The sequence below is a fragment of the Magnolia sinica genome, chromosome 7, assembly GCF_029962835.1.
Source record: "Magnolia sinica isolate HGM2019 chromosome 7, MsV1, whole genome shotgun sequence".
Lineage (NCBI taxonomy): Eukaryota > Viridiplantae > Streptophyta > Magnoliopsida > Magnoliales > Magnoliaceae > Magnolia > Magnolia sinica.
This window is the reverse complement of record NC_080579.1, coordinates 14,382,871-14,410,435: the sequence shown is the minus strand read 5'-3', so window position 1 is coordinate 14,410,435 and position 27,565 is coordinate 14,382,871. Positions and strand designations below refer to the sequence as shown.

The following is a 27,565-nucleotide window of genomic DNA, read 5'->3' as shown; positions in this document are numbered from 1 at the left end:
GATTCTGATTACGGGGGCAATGTGGATAATAAAAGGTCAACTTCCGATTACTCATTTGTGCTAGTAGGATGGAGCGATCAATTTGATGCCAAAGCTTCAGTCTATGGTAGCTCTTACCACAACTAAAGTAGAGTATATGGTTATGGCAGAAGCATTCAAGGAAGGTGTTTGGTTAAGTGAATGATAAATCAGTTGGAGCTTCAAGAGGAGGTCGTGCCATTCAATTATGACAACGAGTTCGCGATCAATTTGACTAAAAATTCTATTTATTACTCGCATATTAAATATATTGATGTGTGTCACCATGTTATCTAATAAATACTTAAGGAATGAGGCGTGACTCTATAGAAAATTTACACAAGCGTGAATCCGGTTGACATGCTTACAAAGGTGGTTCCCATAGAGAAGTTCAAGTTCCATGCAACTTCTTTAAGCTTGGTGAAGGTATAAATGGAAGACAGAATGTACACAAGAAGAGATGGTAGAGTTATGATGTAAGGCAGAATTAGAAATGAGGATAAGGAGATATGAAGAAAAAGATTGAAGACATGGTGGAGATTTTTTTTGATGTCGTAAATCTGTAAGTAACAAGGTCTATCAATGCCATCAATAAGCCACTCGATACCATTGAGCATTGGTCGATGTCATCGACAAGTGTCGATGCCATCAGAAAAATCTGAAGAAAAAAAAAATCAATGTTGGTTGCTAAAACGTTTTGGTTTTGTTAATCGATGTCATCGAAGGTTATTGAGACTCAAATATTACATAATTTTCCCCATTTATATCTTGATTTTATGAACATAAATCATCTTAATATTCTATTTTACTCATGTATGTGTTGCAAGGTGAATTTAAGAGCTTAGATTGAAAAGGGGTGTTAAAAAGTAAGAATTTGATGCTCAAAAATCACCAAGGCAGGGGATGGATCTTAAGAGATCAAGAATTAAGAATTCACATGCCAAAGATCCAAGAAAACCAAGCGAGGAATGAAGAGAATCGAAGATTTGAAGTGAAGGATCCTAAAATCGTCCTAAAAAAGTGTATGATGAAGCTGTGAAGTTTATTTTGGAAAAACTGCACAGCAAGAAGTCTGTTTTAAACGAACTATACAGCGAGAAGTCTATTTTGGAAAAATACGTATATTTGAGGCATTTTTTAGGATTTTCAACTTTGTACGAAAATTGGAGTTCCCTACTTATAAATAGGGCCTCCTAGGGCATTCTTAAACATCATTAGAAGCATTCAAGAGCAATATTTAGGGTTTTTAAAGAGTTTTTGGTTTTATTAAAGCTTTATAAGTTGTTTTTTTTATTTTAGATCTTTTCTATTTGCATTTTTTCTTCTTTCTTTCTTGTTGTTTTTTATTTTTGTAATTTAATTATGTTTTTCTAAGTTCCCTCTAGCCCAAGCTAGAAGGGAAGCACATGGGTTTATTATTTCTTTAAGATTATGATGATTGATTGTTTTAATGATGAGAAGAATGGTGTATGCATGTTATCTATTATTTAGGTTTTATTTTTTATCCTCTTGTAAGATCCATATGTTTCCATCATATGAGATCCACATTGATGGATAGGCTTACCCTAGATCAATCAGATTTCCTAGATAGGAGATGTTCTCAACCTGTTATATTTCTTTGATATTCATTATCCTATAGATATTGAATACTTAAAATCACTGGCGCTTGAGAATATATGTCAATGGTGCAAATCCATTATTTTCTAATCTTTTATATCATTTATTAAATATTTAAACTGTTTTATTTTCCGATTAGGCTGACCATAGTGCTCAGATCCTAGTTGTGTTATCCAAGTTATCATGATTTTAGAACATTAACCTATGTGTGGAACTTTGAAGCTTGGGTGTTATTTTATTCAGTTGAATTACATCCATTCAAAAATCTCAAAATCAAATCATCAGATTAATTTTTATTACTTAGTTTGTTTTGCATTTGATTTTTTTTCTTCTCCCAATTCATCTCCCTATGGGATCGACCCTGTATTCACAGGATATTACTTATGAACCTCTACACTTGGAGGCAAGCAATCAAGTTTTTGGCGCCGTTGCCGGGGAGAGACTGAGATAGATCAGATCTGTGCAAGATAGTTAAGGTAAGTTTTCTTCTAAGGTAAGTTCTCTTCTAAACCCTTCAGATTTTCTGTAGATTTTTTTTATTTTTATTTTTTCTTTTTTTCTTTTCTTTTTCTTTGAAAATAAATTTATTTGGGTCTTTCAAGCACTAACTATGACATAAGGTTGCCCTGCTTGGGATTTTATCACCCAAGTGCTATGGTTGTCCTACAGTTGCTGTTTGATCACAAAGATCATCCGTTGAATCTATTTTTCAGATTAGCATAGTTTAATTTCTGCATTAGTTTTACTTTTATTTATTTTTTATTTTTATTTTTATTTTTTATGGACTGAACCCTCATGGTCGGCTCTGCCACCTGGGTTGTTGATTTATTTTGCTTTGTGGACTGAACCCTCATGGTCGGCTCTGCCACCTGGGTTGTTGATTTATTTTACTTTGTGGACTGAACCCTCATGGTTGGCCCTGCCACCTGGGTTGTTGATTTATTTTACTTTGTGGACTGAACCCTCATGGCTGGCCCTGCCACCTGGGTTATTGATTTAAGTTTTTATTTTTATTTTAAGTATCATACTTGCTATTTGAATTAGTGGTATTTGTTATGTGGTGTGGATGATTTATGTCCTGTTGGAGTAGGGATCAAAACAATCGACTCTCCTCTGAAAGGGGACTAGTTCCAGGCCTTGATCATTCACTTAGAAGAGGCACTCAACATCACTTGGATTCCATGGCAGACCCAATTGATAATCCAAATCCAAATCTTCCAGATCCAACTATAAATCAAAATAATCCTCCTCTTGAGGATGAAAATGAAGTTCATAGGAATGTGTTAAACCAACCACGGACTTTACGTGAACATTTACACCCTAAGAGATCAACTTTACCATCTTCATAGTGTTCCCTGCTCACACAGGGAACATTGATTTTAAACCAGGTTTGATTCAATTAATTCCTAAATTTCATGGCTTAGATTCTGAAAGCCCCTACTTGCACCTCAAGGACTTTGAGAAAGTAATTGCAACGTTACAAGTAAACAATGGCAATAGGGATGTACTTAAGCTTAGGTTATTCTCATTTTCTCTAAAGGATCGGGCCAAAGCATGGCTCAACTCTCTAAGGCCTAATACCATCACTTCATGGCAAGCCTTAAGTAGAGAGTTTTTGAAAAAGTTCTTTCCCGAGCACAAAACAAATGCACTAAAACAAAAAATCATGTCATTCTCCCAAAAGGGGAATGAACTATTTTTTCAAGCTTGGGAGCACTTTAAAGATATTCTAATTACTTGTCCACATCATGGTTATGAACCATGGCACGTGATTGATGCTTTCCGAAAGGGGCTCACCATGGATACCCGTCAGTTCATAGAGATGATGTGTGGTAGAACTTTTCTTGACAAAGATCACAATGAGGCTTGGGATTTTCTAGATATGTTAGCAGAGAATACTCAGACATGGGATGTCTCTACTAAATCAGACCAAACTAAACTCATTCCTAGAGAGAAAGCGGGAATGTATGTCCTAAGAGAGGAAGACGACCTTAATGCAAAATTCGTTGCAATGGCTAGAAAGGTCGAAGCCTTGGAAATTAGGAAGGTTGATATGGTTAAAGCAAACACTTCCTTAGGTAATTTTTGTAGCATTTGTGGTGGTACAGACCATGACACAAAAGATTATCCAATAATCTCAGTTATACAAAATATCACGCATGAGCATGATCAAGTAAATGCTATAAATAATTACCAGAGGTCAGTTATGCAACCAATGGGAAACACATACAATCTAAATTGGCGTAACCATCCTAATCTTTGTTGGAGGAATGGACCACAAATTAATGCGCCCAATGCACATCAAATGCCTTCACAAAATAACTTCTTTGGGGCACCTAACAATGCACCATATGTGCCCCCACCAAAGCGATCATCTGTGGAGGATGCATTGACTACATTCATGAACTCTCAAGCTCAAATGAATCAGTCTCTAATCCAATCAAATCAGGAATTAAAGACAGTTGTGGCTAGGATTGAGACTTAACTAAATGATAGGAAAAAAGGCACCCTTCCTTCTCAACCTGTTCTAAACCCTCAAAACACACATTTCATTGGAAACTCAAATCCAAGTGAACTACATCATGAACAAGTTAAGGCCATCATTACCTTGAGAAGTGGAAAAAAGGTCGATAACAAGATAATGCAACCGGTAGAAATACCAGATATGAGCCACTGTCTCAAGAAAATGATGAACCGGCTATGGTTCAAGAGCCGCAACAGCAAAAGGATAAAGTGACTAAGTCATATGAGCCTCCAGTTCCGTTCCCATCTAGACTTCAGAATCCAACTATCCCCATGAAATATCAAAAGCTGTTGGATGTGCTCCAAAAGGTTACTGTCAACATTCCTCTACTTGATGCCATTAGAAAAATTCCATCATATGCTAAATATCTCAAGGACTTGTGCACTGTAAAGAGGAAATTAAATGTGCACAAAAAGGTCTTCTTTACTGAGAAAGTGAGCACTATCATTCAATATAGGGTTGTACCCAAATACAAAGACCCGGGAAGTCCCACTATTCTTTGTATTATTGAAAATTTTCAAATTGAGCATGCTTTACTAAATTTGGGTGCAAGTGTCAACTTAGTACCTTATTCGGTTTACAAACAAATGGGGTTAGGCGAGCTTAAACCAACCACGATTACACTCCAACTCGCTGACCGCTCTATTAAGGTACCAAGGGAAATTTTAGAGGATGTGCTAGTCCAAGTGGAGAAATTCTACTTTCCCGTGGATTTTATTGTACTAGACACTGAACTATGTGTAAATGCTAGTGCTCAAGTTCCCATTATTTTAGGCCACCCATTCCTAGCAACTTCAAATGCAATCATAAATTGCAGGAATGGAATGATGAACTTGTCTTTTGGTAACATGACTCTAGAGCTAAATATTTTCAATCTATGTAAGCAGCCCATTGATAATAATGAGATCCATGAGTTGAATTTCATAGACTGCTTGATAGAAGAAGAGGAATTAGAACCTAGTTTAACTGATGAATTGATTCAAGTCATTGGAGACATGAAAAATTCTGATTTAGAAGAAGTGCTTGCTAAAATTTCTGATGATAATGAGAGCACTACCACCCAGGACATTGGTATGTACCAATGGAGACCGCGCACTCAAATCCTATCTATCGAGGACTTGCGACCTCTGCCATCACCAACCAATGTTCCAAAGCTTAATTTAAAACCACTACAAAATGAGCTTAAGTATGTATACTTAGGTAAAAATAAAACTTATCATGTGATGATCTCTTCATTTTTAAACAAGGATCAAGAGATTAAATTGTTGAAAGTTCTAAGGGACCACAAAGGAGCCTTGGGCTGGACCATTTCTAACATCAAGGGTATAAGCCCTTCCATATGCACCCATCGGATCCACCTCAATGATGACGCCAAACCAATTAGACAACCTCAAAGGCGTTTCAATTCAAACATGATGGAAGTTGTAAAAAATGATGTGATCAAATTATTGGATGTGGGAATCCTCTACCCAATATCTAATAGTGTTTGGGTGAGTCCAACTCACGTAGTCCCAAAGAAATCTGGAATAACTATTGTGCAGAATTCTAATAATGAACTCATACCAACACGTGTCACCACTGGTTGGCGTGTTTGCATTGGCTATAGAAAATTGAACCAGATTACAAAGGACCATTTCCCTCTACTATTTATTGATCAAGTTTTAGAGAGGGTAGCAGGTCACTCCTTTTATAGTTTTCTTGATGGATATTTTGGATATAACCAAATAGAGATAGCCCTGGAAGACCAAAAGAAAACGACGTTCACTTGTCCATTTGGCACGTTTGCTTTCAAACGGATGTCATTTGGATTGTGTAATGCCCCAGCAACTTTCCAACGGTGTATGTTAAGTATTTTTTCAAATATAGTTAGGAAATTTCTTGTGGTTTTTATGGACGACTTCTCTGTATTTGGAAGTAATTTTGAGGAATGCCTCAACAATTTATCTCGTCTTGTCTAGGTGTGAAGAGAAACACCTTGTCTTAAATTGGGAGAAATGTCATTTCATGGTTCAAAAGGAAATTGTTTTGGGTCATGTTATCTCTAAAAATGGAATCGAGGTAGATCGCTCAAAATTCAACGTTATAGCTAATCTACCTATCCCCCGAACCGTTAGAGATATTAGATCACTTATAGGGCATGCTGGTTTTTATAGAAGATTCATCAAGGACTTTAGTGCCATTATTAGACCCTTGACTAATCTTCTTCAAAAGAATGTTCCATTTAAGTGGACAGATGAGTGTGCAAGTGCCTTTATTAAAATTAAATCATCCCTTACCACTGCACCTATCATGCGTCCACCAGATTGGACACTTCCTTTTGAACTAATGTGCGATGCAAGTGATTATGCCATAGGGGTTGTTTTGGGCCAAAGGAAAGATAAATGGCCCTACATTATTCACTATGCGAGTAAAACTCTAAACTCGGCCCAAGTGAACTACTCAACAACTGAAAAAGAGTTACTTGCAGTAGTTTTTACTTTAGATAAGTTTAGGTCCTACTTACTGGGATCCAAAGTAGTCATTTTCACAGACTACTCGGCTTTGAAATATTTTTTATCTACGAAGGATGCAAAGTCGAGACTTTTGAGATGGATCCTCCTACTCCAAGAATTTGACTTAGATATAAAAGATAAGAAAGGAGTAAAAAACGTAGTGGCCGATCACCTTTCTAGATTGGTGTTAGATGATTTCACTGAGGAGATGCATATCCGGACACTTTCCCTGATGAACAATTATTTGCGATCTCCAAATTTTCTTGGTATGCGGATATAGTGAACTATCTTGTAACGGGAAAAATGTCATATCATTAGAAGTCACAAGATAGGAAGCGTTTTGAAACCGAGGTTAGGAACTTCTTCTGGGATGACCCGTATTTATATAAATATGGGACTGATCAAATTTTTAGGTGTTGTGTCCCAGAGGATGAAGTTCAGAGTGTTATTTCTTTTTGCCACATGGAAGCATGTTGTGGCCATTTTTCTGCTAAGAAAACCACTGCAAAAATTCTGCAGTGTGGTTTTTACTGGCCCACCATGTTTAAAGATACCCATGCTTTCTGTGTTGCTTATGATAGATGTTAAAGGTTGGGAAGAGTGTCCTTGCGCAACATGATATCTTTATCCCCAATTTTACCATTAGAGATTTTTTATTGTTAAGGTATTGATTTTATGAGTCCATTTTTATCTTCTTTTGGATTTCTTTATATATTGGTTAGTGTGGACTATATTTCAAAGTGGATTAAGGCAGTTCCAAGTAGGACCAATGACAACAAAGTGGTCATACGATTCCTCAAGAAAAATATTTTTGCTAGATTTAGAACTCCAAAGGCCATCATTAGTGATGGCGGGTCACACTTTTGCAATAGAACATTTGAGGTTTTGATGAAAAAATATGGCATCAAGCATAAAGTGAGCACCCCATACGACCCACAAACGAGTGGGCAAGCTGAGATTTCTAATTGAAAAATCAAATACATTTTAGAGAAAACTATAAGGCCAGATAGGAAGGATTGGTCCCTCAAACTATCCGACGCTTTATGGGCTTATAGGACTGCTTATAAAACCTCGATTGGAATGTCTCCATACAGATTGGTGTATGAGAAGGCTTGCCACTTGCCTGTGGAATTGGAACATAGAGCCTACTGGGCAATAAAGAAATTAAACTTTAATATGGATCAAGCAAGTGGACAAAGGAAATTAGAGTTAAATAAATTAAAGGAGTTGAGGAGAGACTCCTATGAAAATTATAAAATCTATAAAGAGAGGACCAAAGCTTTTCATGACAAAAATATCCTGAGGAAGAATTTTGAACCTCAGCAAAAGGTCCTATTGTACAATTCCCGTCTCCAGTTCTTTCCGGGAAAGTTAAGATCAAGATGGACAGAACCCTTCATTGTGAAGAATGTTTATACTCATGGGGCTGTTGAAATTGAGAATCCACGTAATGGCAATGTGTACAAGGTTAATGGTCAGAGATTGAAGCCTTATGTGGAAAACTTTCATTTGGGAGAGGAGTTCGTCCCTCTTCATGAGCCAGAATATTCAAAATAATGCTCCTGGTCTGACGGAGCATCTGTGTAGGATTTGTATCATATTCAATTTTTTTAGTGTCACATAGCAGGTGAGTTTTTCATGGTAGGTACTATCCACCCTTTCTTTTATTTTTATTGTTCTCTGCATTACATTATCATTACATTGGGGACAATGTAGATTTTAGGTTGGGGGTGTGGATAGTCATCCATGTGAAAGTTTTTTTTTTGGGGGGTTTCAGTTTATTTTATTATTATTTTTAGGTTTCAGTTAGGTTTAAGTTTTTTTTTTTAAGGTTTATGAAAAAAAAATTTCAACATTTGCAAAATAATATTTTTATATACAAGAATGTGAACATGATATTATGCGAATTCCAAAGGCAAAGTTAAAACTTAGTCTATGTTGATAGTAGTCAAAATTCTGATAACTGAAAATTATAGACTTGAGTTCAATTATCTAATCACTAGTTTAAAGTGAGTTGTAATTTGATGTACTGAATTCACAATACACCCTAACTAACTAAGTGAGGAATATGATATGTGAACTAGAATAATGACTTTTGATTCAAACAAGGTTGAATGAACTAGTACCATTGATATATGTTTAAAAGAAAGAATATTGAAGGGAAAAAAAAGAGTGATGGAAAAAAGAAATTTTTATTATAGAGCATGAATGCAATGACCATAACAATTGTGTCAGTAATCCAAAGTAAGGATACCTAAGTATCCATTACTGTTATCATTATAAGTACGATACCTTAAGTTATGAAGCAAACCCGATGGGAATCTTCATCTAAGGGTGGTCTATAATAATGATGATATGATGATAAAAGAAGAAATGTCATTAAAAAATGAGATAACTAGAGATTTCATATTCTTGGGATGATTGAAAAGAGTAAAGAACATGCATATTTCTCAAAGTTAGACTAGTGTCACAGAGCACATAGGGATGTTGGATCATGACTATTCTAAATTTTGATTAGGTTTCTGAACTCAAGGATGTAATGGATTAGGAAATTGAGATTCTAACTTCAAACTTAGCGTAAGTATTGTTTTGTTTTGGAATTCATATGATGAATGGAGGCATAATTGTATAAATTTCTGAGTGTTGAACTGTTTTTCATGTTTTCAATGTTTGTGGGTAACATTTCTAGAAACCCTCACGAGACTATAACTCGTCCACTAGGGGAAACCTAGGGGTTTAAAGGCTTGTTGCATATGCTAAATGCAATCGAGATTACTTGCGAAAGTGGTGTAGTTAGAATTTTGTTTTCATTTTAATTTTGTTTATGGAATTAATTTTTATTCTTATTTTTATTTTTCTTCGCTTATTTTGATCGGGACTAGCAAAATGCTGGTTCGGGGGTGTGTTGAGACTCAAATATTGCATAATATTCCCTATTTAAATCTTGGTTTTATGAACATAAATCATCTTAATATTCTATTTTACTCATGTATGTGTTGCAAGGTGAATTTAAGAGCTTGGATTGAAAAAGGGTATTAAAAAGTAAGAATTTAATGCTCAAAAATCACCAAGGCAAGGGATGGATCTTAGGAGATCAAGATTGAAGAATTCACAAGCTAAAGATCCAAGAAAACCAAGCGAGGAATGAAGAGAATCGAAGATTTGAAGTGAAGAATCCTGAAATCGTCCTGAAAAAGTTTATTATGAAGCTGTGAAGTTTATTTTGGAAACCTGTGCAGCAGGAAGTCTGTTTTAAATGAACTATGCAGCGAGAAGTTTATTTTGGAAAAATACATATATTTGAGGCATTTTCTAAGGTTTTCAACTTTGTACGAAAATTGGAGTTCCCTACTTATAAATAGGGCCTCCTAGGGCATTCTTAAACATCATTAGAAGCATTCAAGAGCAATATTTAGAATTTTTAAAGAGTTTTTAGTTTTATTAAAGCTTTCTAAGTTGTTTTTTTATTTTAGATCTTTTCTATTTGTATTTTTTTTTTCTTTCTTTCTTGTTGCTTTTTATTTCTGTAATTTAATTATATTTTTCTAAGTTCCCTCTAGCCCAAGCTAGAAGGGAAGCACATGGGTTTATTATTTCTTTAAGATTATGATGATTAATTGTTTTAATGATGAGAAGAATGGTGTATGCATATTATCTATTATTTAGGTTTTGTTTTTTATCCTCTTGTAAGATCCATATGTTTCCATCATATGAGATCCACATTGATAGATAGGCTTATCCTAGATCAATCAGATTTCCTAGATATGAGATGTTCTCAACCTGTTATATTTCTTTGATATTTATTATCCTATAGATATTGAATACTTAAAATCATTGACGCTTGAGAATATATGTCAATGGTGCAAATCCATTATTTTCTAATCTTTTATATCATGTATTAAATATTTAAACTGTTTTATTTTCCGATTAGGCTGACCATAGTGCTCAGATCCTAGTTGTGTTATCCAAGTCATCATGATTTTGGAACATTAACCTATGTATGAAACTTTGAAGCTTGGCTGTTATTTTATTCAGTTGAATTACATCCATTCAAAATCCCAAAATCAAATCATCAGATTAATTTTTATTACTTAGTTTGTTTTACATATGATTTTTTTTCTTCTCGCAATTCATCTCTATGTGGGATCGACTCTGTATTCATAGGATATTACTTATGAACCTCTGCACTTGGAGGCAAGCAATTAAAGGTCCCATAGAGCACACACACGAAATTGCATAAGGGCAGGATTTGTTTCCTATTTCAATTGTGATACTAAATGATGCTATATATATTGGGAGAAATTAGGATTTGATCAAAATTAAAAGAGCTTTAGAGCTTTTTAATTCATTCCTAAGGGTTTCGAGAGCATAGTTTGGGCTTGTGAAGTGGATTCGAGGCTTGTTCGAATTGGTAACACTCTTTCTTATATTTCTACTTTCATAGTGCATTACTCGACGCTTTGTGCCATTATTTTTTTACCGAAAGGATTTTTCTACGTAAAATTCAGATTGTTTGTGTTTAGACTTGGTTGTGCGATTAATAATAAGGTGATGGAATGTGCCATTTACGAGACTTTGAAACCTTATCAATAGAGTCTCATCTAAGATTTAAATATCAAGCACGACAAACTCATCCCTTTCCTTAATTTTGTGTGTCAACTCTATTTTATTCCCTATATCAGTTAGTATTTAACAAGCGCTTGGACCACATTAGGTGGGCCACTGGTAGCCCTCATTTTTTCTTGTATATTTTTTTCCCAATGACTTGTTATTGTGTGTTACATTTTCTTAATAAATGTATTAAAATAAGGAATTTTATATTTAAAAATCTACTTAATTAATATGCGATTTACATTCTGGTACTTTTTTCAAAAAGATACCTCATTAATCCTTATAATTATCATTGCACTAACTTCTAATGGCTAGTTAGGTGGACGTGGGTAAGCATGAGAGCAAATGGGTTGGATGCTTGTGTATGCCCCACCGTGATGTTTCTATAAAATCCACCTGACCACAAGGTGTGTCACCTCATGTTAGGTTGAGGGCCCAAAAATAACCCGCATCTATGATTTAGGTGGACCACATGATTGGAAACAATGTATGAGGCAATGATAGCCCTTTAAACTATTTCCTTGTGTATGGATCTACTGAATCATGGATGAGCTTTAGTTTTAGGCTCCATGCTTAAATTTCGGTGTGTCATCTAATGATTAAAGTAGATTTTATATAGTCATCATGGTCGATCGTATAAAAATCAAGGGCGGATGTCTCTCTGTTAACCATTTTCTTTAGTGACACCCACCTTAATCACAAGTTAGATTGACCTAAACCAAGATTACACATCTAATGGTTGGAGTAAATTTTGTACACACATCACAGTGGGCCCCAGTAAAAATCAAGTTGCTGTTGTCTTTTTAAGTGTAAAAATATTATTAATTAAAAAAAGAATTATAAGAGGAGATAACTCTTGATTTTGATGGCCCCACTGTGATGTTTATGTAAGATCCACTCCAACCATAAGATATTTAGTCCCTTATTAGGCCAAGAAACAAAAAATCAAGCCAACAAGTAATTTTGGTGGATCACACCCAAGGAAACAATTGATAGAGAGACGTTTACCCTTGATTTTTATAGTGCCCACCTTGATAGTCCTATGAATTCAACTATAGCCATTAGATTCCACATGAAGTTTTATGTTCATGGCCCAAAAATCATATCCATTCATGATTTATGTTGGCCACAGAAACAGTTCGGAGGGTGAGGACACCTATACACTATTTGTAATCAGGTGGTTCACCAGAATCGTAGATAGATCTGAGTTTTGGTCCCTTAGCCTAACATATGGTAAAGCACCTAATGGTCGGGTGAATTTTATATAAACATTACGGCGGGGTCCACCCATTTACATAAAAAGGAAACATCATGTTGTACCTAGAGCTAAAAAATTCCCGTGACTTATGTTTAGTAAATCCCAACGTGTCTCATACCTTTACAATTAAGATGGATGATGTGATTGATTGTGATTGTTATAATTGATATGGTTGTTATGTAATTATTAAAGTATTACGCTATTTATGATCCTTACTTTGTGATATATGCCTTGAGAGATTTGGATAATACCGAACATGTGAACATGCTAATCATTGATACCATAGATCTATTGTTCCTCTCAGAGAGAGATGTATATGATTGAATATACATGTTTATGCATAAACATTGAGCATACATTATATGTATCCTTTACAAATGCATACACACCTCATGCCTTGAGTTCTTAGGGGATTTCCTTAAATGGTTACTCCTGGTAAATTTGTTTCCATATGCCCACGATAGTGGAAGCCTAATCACAGAGTAGACGTATGATTATCCATGCATACTTAGTTGTATGTCTGACGGGTTCTGTTTACCCATACCTACCTACAATGGATGTCTGAAGGGCATAGTTTTCAGGTTGATGGATGTCTAACCTATGCAATTGGATGCTCATCCCACTTGACATACATCTAATGACATTTTTGCACCCATGCTCATACTGCATACATACTATTTTAATTTTATTACGCTATCTTATATTGTGTTATTAATGAACCATGTTGAATTTACTCACTAGTTTAGCCAACTAACATTATAAATTAACAAACATATAGAGACGAAAAATGCAGGATGATCTAATCAAATAACAGAAAATAAAGTTGAGTTTGTGGATGAAACTCAAGACCAATGGCCGTATTTGGTAGAAGGCAAACTCGCTGCATTACACAGCTGAATTAATTATGTTATTGATTGTAGGAGATTTAATTTCCATTCATTTTATTTATTGCTAATTTGATTAAAATTTGAAATCTACTTATAGCTATGACCTTGTTAGACGAAGATTGATTATTTTAATTGAATAAAGTCCCAAATGGGTGGACTTAAATTGGTTTTAATGACTTATTTTATGAATGTGAACATTATGGATGAAGTGTTAATAAAAAAGAAGTAGAAACCATTGGATGTGTGAGTATTAATGTACTAATGATCTATAATACATGTAAATTGTGCCCCTTAATAATTGTATGATGGGTAGATTCATGTACACTTAGTGTACGAGTCATGGACTGTAACTCATGTCGTAGGGTACACACTTTGATCCAAAGTACAGGATGTGACAATTGGCATCATACATGAATGATAAAATTATATCCACCCACAAAAAACTCTATATATAGTTGATATGACCTTGTATCAATGGTGAACAATTGGTCTATCTTAGTGACGGGCATCAACGTTCAATTGAACTCGAGTTAAGTATAATCTAGCATGCCCGCACTATCCTAATCACGCATGCTTAACCAAATACAAGCCTTTACTAACAAATGTGGTCTAGTATTAGATTGAATTATCCAAACACTATTGATAAAGTGAGTCACATATATAGAAAAAATATTTTTTAAACTTTTTTATGTTACACACACCAACACCACATAGGCACTCGATCCCATGATCTCTATGTAATGTTTGTCTACCATTGAGCTATGGAGTAAAAATTAATTATACAAATTCAAAATATGTGAGTTGCTTAATTGATGACCACAATGACTTATAGGGAGAGTTTGGAACATGGGATTACGTTGGATGAAATTGGCACGGTGAAATCACTATGAAGTGTCAGGTATTGTCGATGGATTAAGAGTGATATACCAAATCTTTTAGAAGCTTTTGGAATAGAGTATCACACACCACCAACTTCCGTGGTGTATTTACATCACCAAGTTCTATGGTGCCCACCATGATACATGTGTTATATCTACATCGTCCATTCATTTAGCGAGATCGGTTTAGGCCATGAGCACAAAAATGAGGTAGATCCAAACCTTAAGTGGACCACACCACAAAAAGTAGTGGGAACAATGATTCTTACCATTGGAACCTTAATAGGACCCACCATGATGTTTATTTGTCATCCAACTTGTTCATGAGGTCACATAGACCTGGATAAAGGGGAAAAAAACAAATATCATATTGTTCCGGACCTTCAATTGCCCCCAAGACATTTTCAATAGTAAACATCCAAACCCCTACGACCTTTTGAGGTGTGGTCCACTTGAGCATTGAATCAGTCTCTCTTTTTTGGGCCGTCGCCTAAAATGATCTCGTAAAATGGATGTATAGTATGGATATAACCCATTCATCATGGTGGCACATCATGTAATTCATCACCGAAATTTTCTCTTTAAGGGCTTGTTTGGCCGGGCAGATTGGATGGCATTGGAAGGGATTGGAAGATAGATCCCAGGATTGGCCAGGTGTGCCAAATAGACACCTAGATTGTGATCCCGGGATATAGCAATCCCATGGATCTTAAGACAATCCACTGACATCACCATCATTACCTTTAAATCCCATCGAATCCACGCTAATTCGTTCAAATTTGCCTGGGATGTGTTTGGTTCGATGGGGCGTGCCAGACAAACCTGATATAGCAATCCCATAGATCTTGCACCAATCCACTGACGTAGCCATCATTACCTTGAAATCCATGCAATCCACCCTAATACCATCCAATCCCATCCAATCTGCCCGGCCAAACAGGCCCTAAACGTTGGTTGTTGGATACGTCTATGGATATTCAAAATAGATACAACATGTCCTTCTTCAAATTTCAACATTTTCATAATTTCCAAAGCTTCAAATTGCCAGCATGTACCAGGCTAAACACAATATTCGGCTCAAAATGTGGGATTAGAGTCTTTCCCATCTAATACATCCTAATACGATGCACCAAACACCCCTTTATAATATATAAGACGTAAATATGAAATCGGTCCCGCCGGGGTTAAGTTAGGCTCAATTAGACTAAAACAACGTGAACCAAAGCTCGGCTCAAACACTCAATTGGGCCATACAGGCCCAAGCTTAGTACATTAGCCAAGCTAAGAGCTCCAAACTTGGTAAAATGCTCAGTCAGATTTGCTGAGCCGCAGAGCCCATTTCCACCCTTACCTACAAACACCCATGAAAATTATATAAATCAAATAGAGGGCCCCACTTCAGATAGATGGTAAACCAACATAAAATAGTGAACTAATATTTTAACTCTCAAATGCAGAGCCCATTATCACCCTTACCTAGAAACAACCTATATATATATAAAAACTAACATAAAATAGTGGATTAATATTTTAGCTCTCAAATTCTTAGCAGTATTTTGTATATTTAATTTTAATTTTAAAATAGTATATTAATTTTTTAAAAAGAGTTATAAAGCTGTTCCATATTAAGATATAAATTTATTAAATAGGGTTAAAAATCAATATATGGATATTTTTCTTAACCATGGAAAAAACTTTGGATGTATCCAAACAGCCCTTCACACACAGCCCGACGGTCCAGATTGAATCCATGCAAACCATGTATGGTGGACGTGTGCCTGAACAATAAAATCCCTAATTCAAAACGGATAAGAAAGATCTAATGCCGGTCAAAGGTTTTTGTTTCAAGTGGTTGGCGTTTTTCAGATGATTTGGATAAAGTTAGGACATGATAGAGACGTTAGGTTTTGATTAGTGCGTTATTGGTGTGGACATCCATCCACGCGCAAGCACGTGTCCCAATATGTCATACGTGTATATGATCTGATCCTCACATCAGATGGGTCACACCGTTTAGATCTGTTTTCATGAAAATCAGGTCGTTTAACTCCTTAGGTAGGGGTATGGTGCAGATGGACAGCCAAAATAGTTTTTCAAGCCATCTAATTGTTTCGTAGGATATACTCGACCTGAGAGGTAAAACTGTCTTTTAAAGATGATATAAACAGTGTCTCCCATCTGATGGAAGGCTCAGATCTTTTACACGAGTTCTATATAAGCATATTTGTTCACGCGTGAAATGGAAGATTTGCACGCGCGTGTGCGCCTAGCAAACCATCTTTTTCAGCAATAAAAAATCCCAAAAGGCAAGTGGGCTGTTTGGGTCAACACAGCCGACGCATGATGCCAGGAATAAACGCCGAATACAGTTGCCACGTGTCGTTTTCAGAAACCCTGGAAGCTGAGCTGGCGAGAGGGAGAGAGAAAGGGATACTTGCCTATCAAGTGGTAAGCACAATTGCAGATCAGGGCTGTTGGTCTAGTGGGACACTGTACGGATGTGCTATAGCCCAAGAATCAAAATGATCGGACGGTTCCGATTATCAAATGGTCGTGAGTTTTGCTGGTTGAATCTGGACCTTTCCTTTTTCAGGCCACAGATCAGATGGCCATCTTAGAATAACCAACTTAGTTTAAAGGCATTAAATCATGCACGCTTACCTCAGGCCTATCTGATCATCAGATGGGCCGCACAGGTAAATAAACGGACGAGTAGAAGAAAAAAAAAAAACCATCTGCATTGAGGAAGCGGATTGCGCGGTGTGCCGCGCAACACTGAGCTCGGTGGTGTGTTCACGTCACCAAATTATGTGGGCCCACCATTACATATGATGTATATGTTATATCCAAACAGTCCATCGATAAGGAAAGATATTTTAGTGCATCTGCCCTAAAATAAAGGTAATTAAAACCTCAAGTGGACCTCATCTTAAAGCAATGGGACAATGATTTCTGGTGTGAACCCTTTTGAAGGCTTAGCGTGATATTTATTTTGCATTTAAACCGTTTATTAGATATTACATGCCTGAATGAAGGGAAAGGATAAAACAAATATAAATAGATCCAAAACTTCAGTAGCCCTCAAGAAATTTTGAATGGGGCACGTTCAATTTCCAGTGCTTTCTGTGGTGTGGTCCACTTAAACCTGATCTTTTTAATTTTTGGAGTCGAGTTATAAAAAGATCTCTAGATGAATGGAACGTTTGAATATGACAAATACCAGTCCGGATCCTCTGTTATCTGGTTAACAGAGATATCCTGATACCCTAATCCTCATTCGTCCACGTGCCAAACCATTACGATAACAGGAAATCCCTGTTGACCAGATAACAGAGGATCATGACTCGACAAATACATCATAGTGGGTCTATGAAACTTGGTGACGATTGGCTGGTGTACTACACATCATCTATGGAACTGGTGTAGATACGTGTCATGCGACGACGAGCGCAGACGCTCCTCCAGCTCCGGGTTGTACCAAGGTTTCAAAGGAGATCAAAGTTACATAGCCCACAATGATGTATTTATTATATCCAAACCATTCATCCATTTTCCAACATCATTTTACAGCATCATTGGAAAAAAAAAAAAAAAAGTATCATATCCAAATCTATATCAAAAATAAAAGTGAGGATAATGATTTCCATCATTAAAAAAATTTGTATGCCCACCATAACATTTATTTTCCGTTCAAACTGTTAATAAGGTTATAAATATATGGGTGAAGAGTAAAATTAAATTTCATATTGATCATAAACTTCCGTAACTCTAAAAAGAATTTTAATGGTAGATGTTCAATCTCCCACTGCTTTTTGCAGTGTGGACCAACTGACATTTATATGTCTTATTTTCTGGCTCCTTAAGAAGAGCTTGCAAAATAGATGGGGGGTTTGGATATAAGACATACCTCGTTGATGGGTCTCATAGAATTTGCTGACGTCAATACATCCCCTCTGCGTGGTACACCAGCCGATCCGCTTTCCAAGAGATAGGGACGCGGGTTGCGTACTGAAACTGTCAGTATCGAGAATCTCGCTACTGGATGGGTCTCTGGGAGCCTTAGGATGATGTATGCGATTTATCCACACCGTCCATCCATTTTCAATTATTATTCTAGGGCATGAGCCCAAAACTGATGAAGATCCAGATCTCAGGTGCATCATGCCATAGGAAAACGGTGGTGATTAAACGATCACCGTTGAAAACTTCCTAAGGCCCACTGTTAGGTTTATTTACTAATACTATCCAAACTGTTGATTAGGTACAGAGATGTGGATGAGGTGAAAACACAAATATCAGCTTGATCCAAAAGTTGTGCTCCCAAGAACTTTTTAATGGTGGGTATTTGATCAAAACTTTTTCCTGTGGTGTGGTCCACTTGAGAATTTGATCAATCTCAATTTTGGTCTAATGCCATAAAAAAATCTGGAAAATTTTATGGACGGTGTGGATAAAACACAAAAATCATGGTGGGGCGCTATGATGCACCATCCAGTAGCTAGACGCTACTGACAGTGTCAGTAGGCAAACCGCGTCCTAAGAGATAGGGTTCGAGTCGTGACTTATACGGTACCGGTTTCGGTACTAACCGGGTTCGAGTCTTCCTCGTCGGGTCTCACTCTTGAAAACCAAGACCAAATCTTATTGCGTTCAAGCATTCGTTGAATACCCACCGGGTCTTTAAATCTAGGCTTTTAGCGGGTCAGTTGCTGCACGCCCGAATTGAATGTACTCCTCGATTCAAACCAAATGGGTCACGACCCCAGGCATTAAGAAAGAAGGATATGTCAAAAATCAATAGTATATAACCGAGTTCTAATGAAACCGGCCACCTATTTAATCACTTTCACAGTGTTGTTTAATATGATCGTTACAAGATCGGTTCATCCTTTGAAAACCATTTATTGCTAACATAATTAGATAAGTCAACATAATTGCCCATATTGTTCAACTCTCCGGTACTATTAGACTAGGTACCCTCTTATGTATGATATATGACATGTATCAAAACTGCTTCGAACATGTTTACAGTTAATTGTTCCTCCGATTGAGGAATTCTCCAAAATGATTATAACTACCCAGCTCCTGACCAAGATGCATTCTCAACCTCTGCTAATTCCCTTCTCATGGCTGCTTGATGCCACTGCCACCAACATTTCTGAGTTTGAGTCATTGCTTCAGGGGTGGCCAAGAATTTACATGCATGACCTTTTTCTTATTTTTGGGTCGATGAATGCTTGACCATCCTCTGATTTAGAGTTCTCTTTTAAGGTCTGCCATTAAGATGCGGGAGCGCCTTTCGCGCCTGATAGGTCTCTCTTCTCTCAATCATCTTTGGAATTGCATGTCTGACCTATCTAATTGGCCGAGGTGAAGCTTCCACGTCTTAGGCCATCCCGGCACATCGAATGCATAGTGGTGAGATTCGAATGTCGCGTGGCATTGTTCTCGACAGTTCTGCTGATCTTGCGATTGTTGTGCATGACTGGTATTATTTCGATCTTGGTCGTCGTGACGTACCGTGGGAATGACAAAGACCAAGATCAACTCTTTGCCTTGGTCGATCTAATTTTTGTAGGTCCTCGGTAGCCATGTTGACGCCCAGATTTGGCGGGAATGGGTCAGTATCCATCAATATTGCTTCTTCGCCTTTTTTTCGAAAATTTCAATAGTATGCGATCGATATTACCTTGAACAACGTTCCTCAACACAACACATTTGTTAGTAGAGTGAGAACGCATTCCATGTCATTTAAAATATTCAACCTTTTTTAATTCATCGGTTGTTGGAATTTTGTAATTATTAAGGACTTTAATAAACTTCCTTAATAATAATATCTCGAATATCTTATTAGCCCGAGTGATATCAAAGGTGTATAGTTTTTTGAGTCTTTTGCGTGGTTGGCGCAGTTTTTTCCACCTTAATCAACATTGAACAAATAAGTAGTTTCTTTGCTACTACCTCAGCAATTGCAACTTCATAGTTAGGGTCATAGTAATATGTCCTGATTGTCGCGTTCTTTCACCTAGCTCCTTTCTAAATGAGCTCCTCGTATATGAAAACCTTTCTAGTTAAATCATACAAATCCGCAAACTCAGTTCCAATAAATTTCTTTTGGAGTTTATATTGCAGACCATCTTGAGCAAGTTGCACAAATTCAACCTCAATTGTGACGCCTTTACACCAGTTTTTGGCTCTCTTCAATCGGGTGATGTAACTCTCACAAGATTCCCCGACAACTGTTAGAAACGTGTGAAATCGGCCATGGTCATCTCCCTGTCCATGTAAAAGAACTGAACATGGAATTTTTCCTCCATCTCCTGTTAGGTATGGATTGAATTCGACAATAAGTTGAAGTACCATGTGAAGGTTGTTTCCGTCAACGAATGACCAAATAATTACAACTTGTGATATTCATTGTTAGCTAGTTCACCACACTACATAGTAAATCAACCAACGTGTTGAATACTCAATTGACCAGGTTCACCCGAGAATAAGGCAAAATCCGGTCGGTAGTTCCTCAGCAATGGGTGTTGTATGTCAATCCATTCGAGATAAGGCTTATTTTATACCAGGATGGTATTACGACTGATGACTTAACCTGCAATCTCTTTGACCATTTGAATGATCTGGTCACGATCTATCTACGCTGCTCTACCATTGCCGGCGGATCGGGACCCACCCAGTTCTGTCCCTTATGAAACAACGGATTTCTGAAAAAATGTTGTCCTCCTGGCATACCGTGATTCTTAAATTTAGAAACAAAATTCATGACCTCCCGCTTTAGTTTCCTAAACTTGGCATGCAATGGAACATTCCACGCCTTCTAGATCGAGATGGGAGGGGAGTTCCGTTGTAGGGGAGGTATCGGTGGCGGCTGAACCATGTTACTGATAGAACTCCCTTCGGTATAATACTGCATTGCCTTACGCGCTCTTTCTCTAATGAAGCCCATCAATTCAGTGCATGGCCTCTATTTGGTTAGCCATCCATCTATTCATCGTCTTAGTTTAAACATGAAAATTTCTCTGCTTAAGCATGTACCGGCTATGCCTGAGCTCTCCCATATTCTAGAACGTGTTGAATACTCATTTGCATATCCTAGAGTCCGACCATTATCTCTTCAAAAGCTGCGGTCCGAGAGGTTGATGCCCCTTCTTGGTTCACGGGACTAAGTGTTATACTATTATTCAAATTCAATGATTCATGGGTTGTTTGAACCAATACGTCCTCGGTTAGAGGTGATGTGGTTGGTAGTGAGGGTTCAGGCCCAACAATTCGATTACTTCTTCTATTCATATTTCTGATTGATCAAATCGTAATGTCACAATGGTAAGTAAACCAAAGCAAGGGTCCCACCAGGCGTGCCAAGATATGTTGCTACTATTTCAATCTTGATCACGTGATTAGTACAAGTATGCCAGAATTGAATGTATGGGTCAATTAAAACCAAACCTTACAACCTCTAAGTGCTAAAATAGGCAGATACATCGGAAAATGACCGTATATGGCGAAGTTCTAATAAGATCGTTCGCCTATTCAACCACTTGCACAGTGTTGCTTAAGATGATCAGGCGATAGTCAAATGGTGGGGTTTTACATATTTCTCCGATTGGGCTTAGTTTTGGACTTAGGTTCGGGCTTGGTTTTAAGCTTAACTAGGTGAGTTGACTAAGATGTGGGATTGGGTAGGCTGATCGGGTGAGTTAACTCGCCAAGCTGACTGAATGTTATAAGGTTTTAGGTTCCTAGGGTTTGGGGTTAGGCTGACTGGGTTAACTGGGTTAATTAGGTTGAATGGCCTGAGTTAGGGTTTATGATTAGGGTTCCTAGAATTTAGGCTTATAGGGTTAGGGTTTTGTATTTGAGTTTGTTTAATCATCCATCAGTTGAAACTCAATCAATTTATCAGCCTTGGGTGGGGTGTCTACTTCATGTCGTTACGTACCTAGCGATTGACCTATCATCGTCTAATGGTTTGGAAACCAATGATCAACAACATTCACTCTAGATCTAATAGGCTCGGTTAATGTAAGAGGAACTTTTAGGGATGAAGGTAGCTCTTTAAAGAACATAGATAGGTCGATTTGGTCTTGTTCCCATAATTATACTAAGAGTTGTTCATGACACCTTAAAGCCTCTTTTATGTGCGGTTCATATGCCTCAAATGGTATTATAAGATTGTACTTTAAATTGCAAAATTGTTCAAATCGTTGGAGGGAAAAAATTTAGCTAGGAATACATGCTTTGGTCGGCCCAGATGCAGTATGCTTCTGCTTTTTCTTCTTGTCTTTGCCATGATAGGGTTGAGATAGAGATTTGTTGGCCGAAAGTGTTGAGCCCTTTGTCGAAGGAGTTGTTCTTTTGCAAGAGATAATTGGATTGGCAGGTAATGCTTTAGGAGATGAAGGAACGGACGATAATCTTTTGATGACTTCCTGAATCGGCAAAAGCTGCCGGTTATCATAATATGTATCTCGCCATGCTTTGAAGGAATTTGTAGATACAGGCTTATTGGGGACTACAAGCAATTTGAACGACGAAAGGGCTTGATTGTAACAAGTGAGGGCGGATGTTATTTCACCGAGCAATGTAATGTAGCGATGCTTATTTGGGGGCTGATTGAGAGAAAGTGGTAACAAAGGAAACATAATGGATAGACCGAAACCAAATTGATGAGTGAAAAGATTGAGAGAATAAAACTCTCCATGTTGTTCTTCGCATTTTTCCCTCTATTAGTTTCACCACCACCGACTGGTATGTCTCTGACCACAAGATAGCTAGCCTAAATCTAACGACAACTAGCAACCATGTATGAGTCGCTTGCATCAAAATACTTACCAGTAAACTAATTTGGGCCAATGTGTCTTCCTTAAAGGGACAAAACTTTTGGTCATGTTAATCATAAGGAAGAATGTAGAAAAATTTTAAACTCTCACTAAAGGAAAGGGGTTTCATAGATGCAAAAACCCAATGCATGCCATAAGAGAAAAATTAACTCATCAGCTTGGCAATCTCTTCGCTAAGATGTGGGAAATACTCGCAAAACCACAATTGAAGTTGCTAGAAAGGACCTCCAATTGAGTGAGGACCTTTAAATAAAAGGTCATGGAGACTCTGATACAGATGTGATGGCGAAAAAGGGGCTAGAGCTACTCTATTACCAAATATTAAGGCTTCGACCAAACTAGTATACTTTTTGTTACTGAATCCGTCGAAACACAACAAAGAAAATGGCAAATCCACATTAAAAGGAAGCAACGGTGTTCTTAGTGAGAGACTTCACCCTCGGTTTTCACTTCTACAACCATGAAGGGACCATACGACTTGCGAAGGTTGTGGTGATTAAATGTGTTCTCAAGAGGATTTTTGATATTGTACCTTGGGTATAATTTACGACTGGTGGGAAGTAGACTGGTTAGAAAACAAACGTCCATAATGTTCATACTCATAGGAGCACATTTAAAATAGAAGTAGTTGGTCGTATGACTCCAAAAGCATGTAGCGGCGACAAGAAGAAAAGGATTGTGATTTATATTACAGACAAAGAGATGGAAAATTTTGGTTATATCGAGGTTATCCCAGAAAGCCTTGTATCTTCCCTTAACACATTTATACCACTCTCCATCTCTCATGATATGTCAGTCATGACTTGGGGGTTTTATCAGGTTCTTAATAGGTTCAATCAAGGGACTCCCGGCTAGTCAGGAAAGCTTCTCCCTTATCAGTGGGAAATAAGGGTGAATATTCTCAAACTTTGGGGTATATGAAGGAGGAGAGACATGCCCTAAATAGAAGGCAGAATTGGAAGATTCAAACCCTGATTCAAAGATTATTTTTGAGCATACATATTCATGAAGCAGCTCCAATAATGAAAGTAGAGATGAATGCGGAATTGCTGGAATGTCAGAAAGTTTCGATTTATCTAGAGCCATAACAAGTATTGTAAGAAGGAGCTAAGGTTCTTAGAGAATGTAAGTAGGAGGAGAAAAGGAGAAATGTAAGGCAAATCGGCCTATATAGGAAAGGCGCATATCGCACATTAATTGTCGTATGATGATGCATGCAAATTTCAAGACAAAATTTGTCACAAAAATATGGCAATATCTTCTCCATTGGATGCATGGCAGTATACTAAAAAAGAGTAAAAGCAGATACGTCATTTGAAGAATTGACGAATAAAGCAAGCACACATAAACAACTATTAATATCATATCACGTTTCTAGCCATCTCTAAATGAATGACAAGAAACATGATGGTGCAATGTTTATACCAAAATCTAGTAAATCATGTCAAGAGCACAGATCATGCCATGTGGCATGTACAAATGTCTAGCTTGTACACTAAGGGCCTGTTTGATTTTCCAAATTCAGGATAAATACCCTGTAAATAGCCAATTATTACAATTTCACATGTTTGAAAATACTAGGGTATTCTTGCTTGAAAAACGGTCGAAAATGACTGGCATAAATTCGTGGGCCCCACTGTCATGTATATGACATATTCGCATCGTCTATCTATTTTACCGTAACATTTTGAGGCATGAACTAAAAAATGAGAAAAATCCAACATTCAAGTGGCCCACAACAAAGTAAACAGTGGCCCCAAGAAGTTTTTAACGATAAGTGTTCGATTACATTTTTACTGTGGTGCGGTCCACTCGAACTTTGAATTTGCCTCATTTTTTGGCTCATGCCCTAAATTTAGTTTGCCATGGTGGATGGATGGTGTGGATAATCCACATACATCATGGTGGGCCCCCCGGTATATTTGGCAACCTCCTCAATTTTTGCGTTGAAAAAGGTATGAGTCAAATCAACATAGGTAACGATGAAGGTAATTACCTAGGGAAATAATTATTGCCGATTTTCTATTGCATTTACATTTACCTAGAAAATCAAACATGCCCTAAGTACCTAAAAAGCAGAGAGAATCTTCCGATGCCACGTTAGCCAGACAATTTCCGGATAAGGATGAATAGCCATTAAGGATGCGTCAGCGCTAAAGCATGTTCAACCAAGGCAAGCCACGATTGAGAGAATGATAACTGCTCTTTCCCATCTGGCTACATGCAGATTTACCACGTGGACCATCAATTATCTTCAACCTTCAGCAGGAGAAACTATAAATAGTAGAAGTAAATAAGAATAACGGTAATAATCAATCCAAATACAAACCCCTTTTCACCACAATGCTTATGATTATCTTAGCGTAGCATCTTAGCTTAATCCATCCACTACTCATAAGCCATAGACCATTAGATTAAGAGTAGCATCAATTTGTCCCTACAACCATGCCAGACTGACTCGTAGTTTTAATCAGTAGTTGTAATTCCCTTACATCTTTGCTTGCACGTTGGATCTGAAGGAAGACTGTTGGCTCTAGAACCTGTCCACCTACATTCATACACTGGGCTGACATTAGCTGTTGTAATCCTTGGTATTGCCATCATCTCGTGTTGTTGGTGCCGCTCTCAGCTAGAGACAAGGATCCCACCTTAGTGGTATGAGATTGTAACTGATCACGCTTGGAAACAGCATCTATTTCCATCTACGGTGCCGCTCTCAGCCAGAGACAAGGACCCCACCTTAGTGGTACGAGATTGTAACTGATCACGCTTGGAAACGGCATCTATTTCCATCTACCTTCATCCATTCAACCATATAACTGTCACACCTTCACAAGTCCTTGATTGACAAGGCAAAAGGAGCTCATTGGAGGAGGAGCTCCAACTTCTTTAAATCACCTACTTAAAAATGAGCGTAATATTGTTGGTTGAATAGAAGGTGGTCAATCGACTCAATGCCACTCTATCTCTAGATCAAGGGTCAGCAGTGATCACGATTTGGATTGGACCCACATCCATACTAGCCTGCTAGAGTACAACAAAATAAGCACACGCATGGCCGAAGAAAACCACACCAACACACGCCCACTCCTTGATGGATAGGGTTAAGACACCACTTGCTCAATGGGAAAATAAACTTTTGCTAACTCACAGTCCCAAAATATCAAAAAGGTTGAACAATCCCAACATCTAATTGGTTGACACTTGTTTGATGAAATTGGATAATTGGATGCTTTTCATTTGTAACCATCAATAAATGTCCATTAATCCAATAGTTAGATAATCAATAGGCATAACTTTTTGTTAACCATACATCTAATGCAGGATTTATAATTTTGGCGGTTCAACTCGAATTACTTGTATCATATGTATTGCAATTTCTAAGTTTTAAGTGCCTGTGTAGCATCAATCACACTCCCATTAAAACATTCATAATCAATTGTTGGGCCCATTGAGATGCCGTTCACAAATCCAGCCCATCCAATATGCGTGTCCCACTTGCATAAGGGGTCAGACCAAGTTTCAGACGCATCCAAATTTCAGGTGGGCCCCACCAACTGCTTTTATATGTTTTAAGATGTCTACACATGATTTTAGATGGTATGGCACACCTGAGTTCCGTATACAGCTGATTTTTGGGATATCCCATAATTTAAAGGGGACCCATCAAACGCAAGGTGTTTATTTTGGACACGCATCACAGTGGGGCCCACACAGCTCGACCTCATGGGAAGTTCCCATGATGTCTATTCAACACCGTGCATTTGATGACACCCGTGAGGTCAAGTTGTGTAGGCCCCACCGTGATGTGTGTCGACCATCAACACCGTGCATTTGATGGATCCCCTCTAAATTATGGGATATCCCAAAAATCAACCGTATACGGTACTCAGGTGGGCCATACCATCTAAAATCATGTGAAGACATGCCAAAAACATATAAAAGCACTTGGTGGGGCCCACCTGAGTTTTGAATGCTGCTTAAACTTGGTCTGAACCCTCATACAAGTGGGACACACATAATGGATGGTCTGGATTTGCAAAAAAAATCTCGGTGGGCCCAAAAAAATGATTATTAATAATGGTGCAGGTCCCCTCCCCACTTCTGTATGTGGTGTGGCCCACTAAAGCCACAGATTAACTTGATTTTTGAGATCTAGGTTCAAGATGGAATGGTGCATCTGACTGATGGGTTAGATGTTCGAAACGCATCACGGTGGGGCCCACACAGCTCGACCTCATGGGACGGTCCCATCAGCTCGAGCGCATGGTACCTTTTCCCCTATATATATATATATATATATATATATATATATAAAATCCGTACCACGTGGGCGGCTGCTGTTCTCTTGTGGGTGTAGTGCGCATCAGGAGCTGTTTAAAAAGTCTCAGTGAACTCGAGCGAGTATACTCTTTATGCAATCGCTAATCA

General features: G+C 37.6%; 1 non-coding gene across 1 annotated transcript; it reads right to left on the bottom strand.

Annotated features, from left to right (window-relative positions):
• Nucleotides 1-3,283: 3,283 nt before the first annotated feature.
• On the bottom strand, nucleotides 3,284-3,390 carry LOC131252422 (small nucleolar RNA R71). Its single transcript, XR_009174443.1, has one exon. It is a non-coding gene; the product is annotated as a small nucleolar RNA R71 (small nucleolar RNA).
• Nucleotides 3,391-27,565: the final 24,175 nt, after the last annotated feature.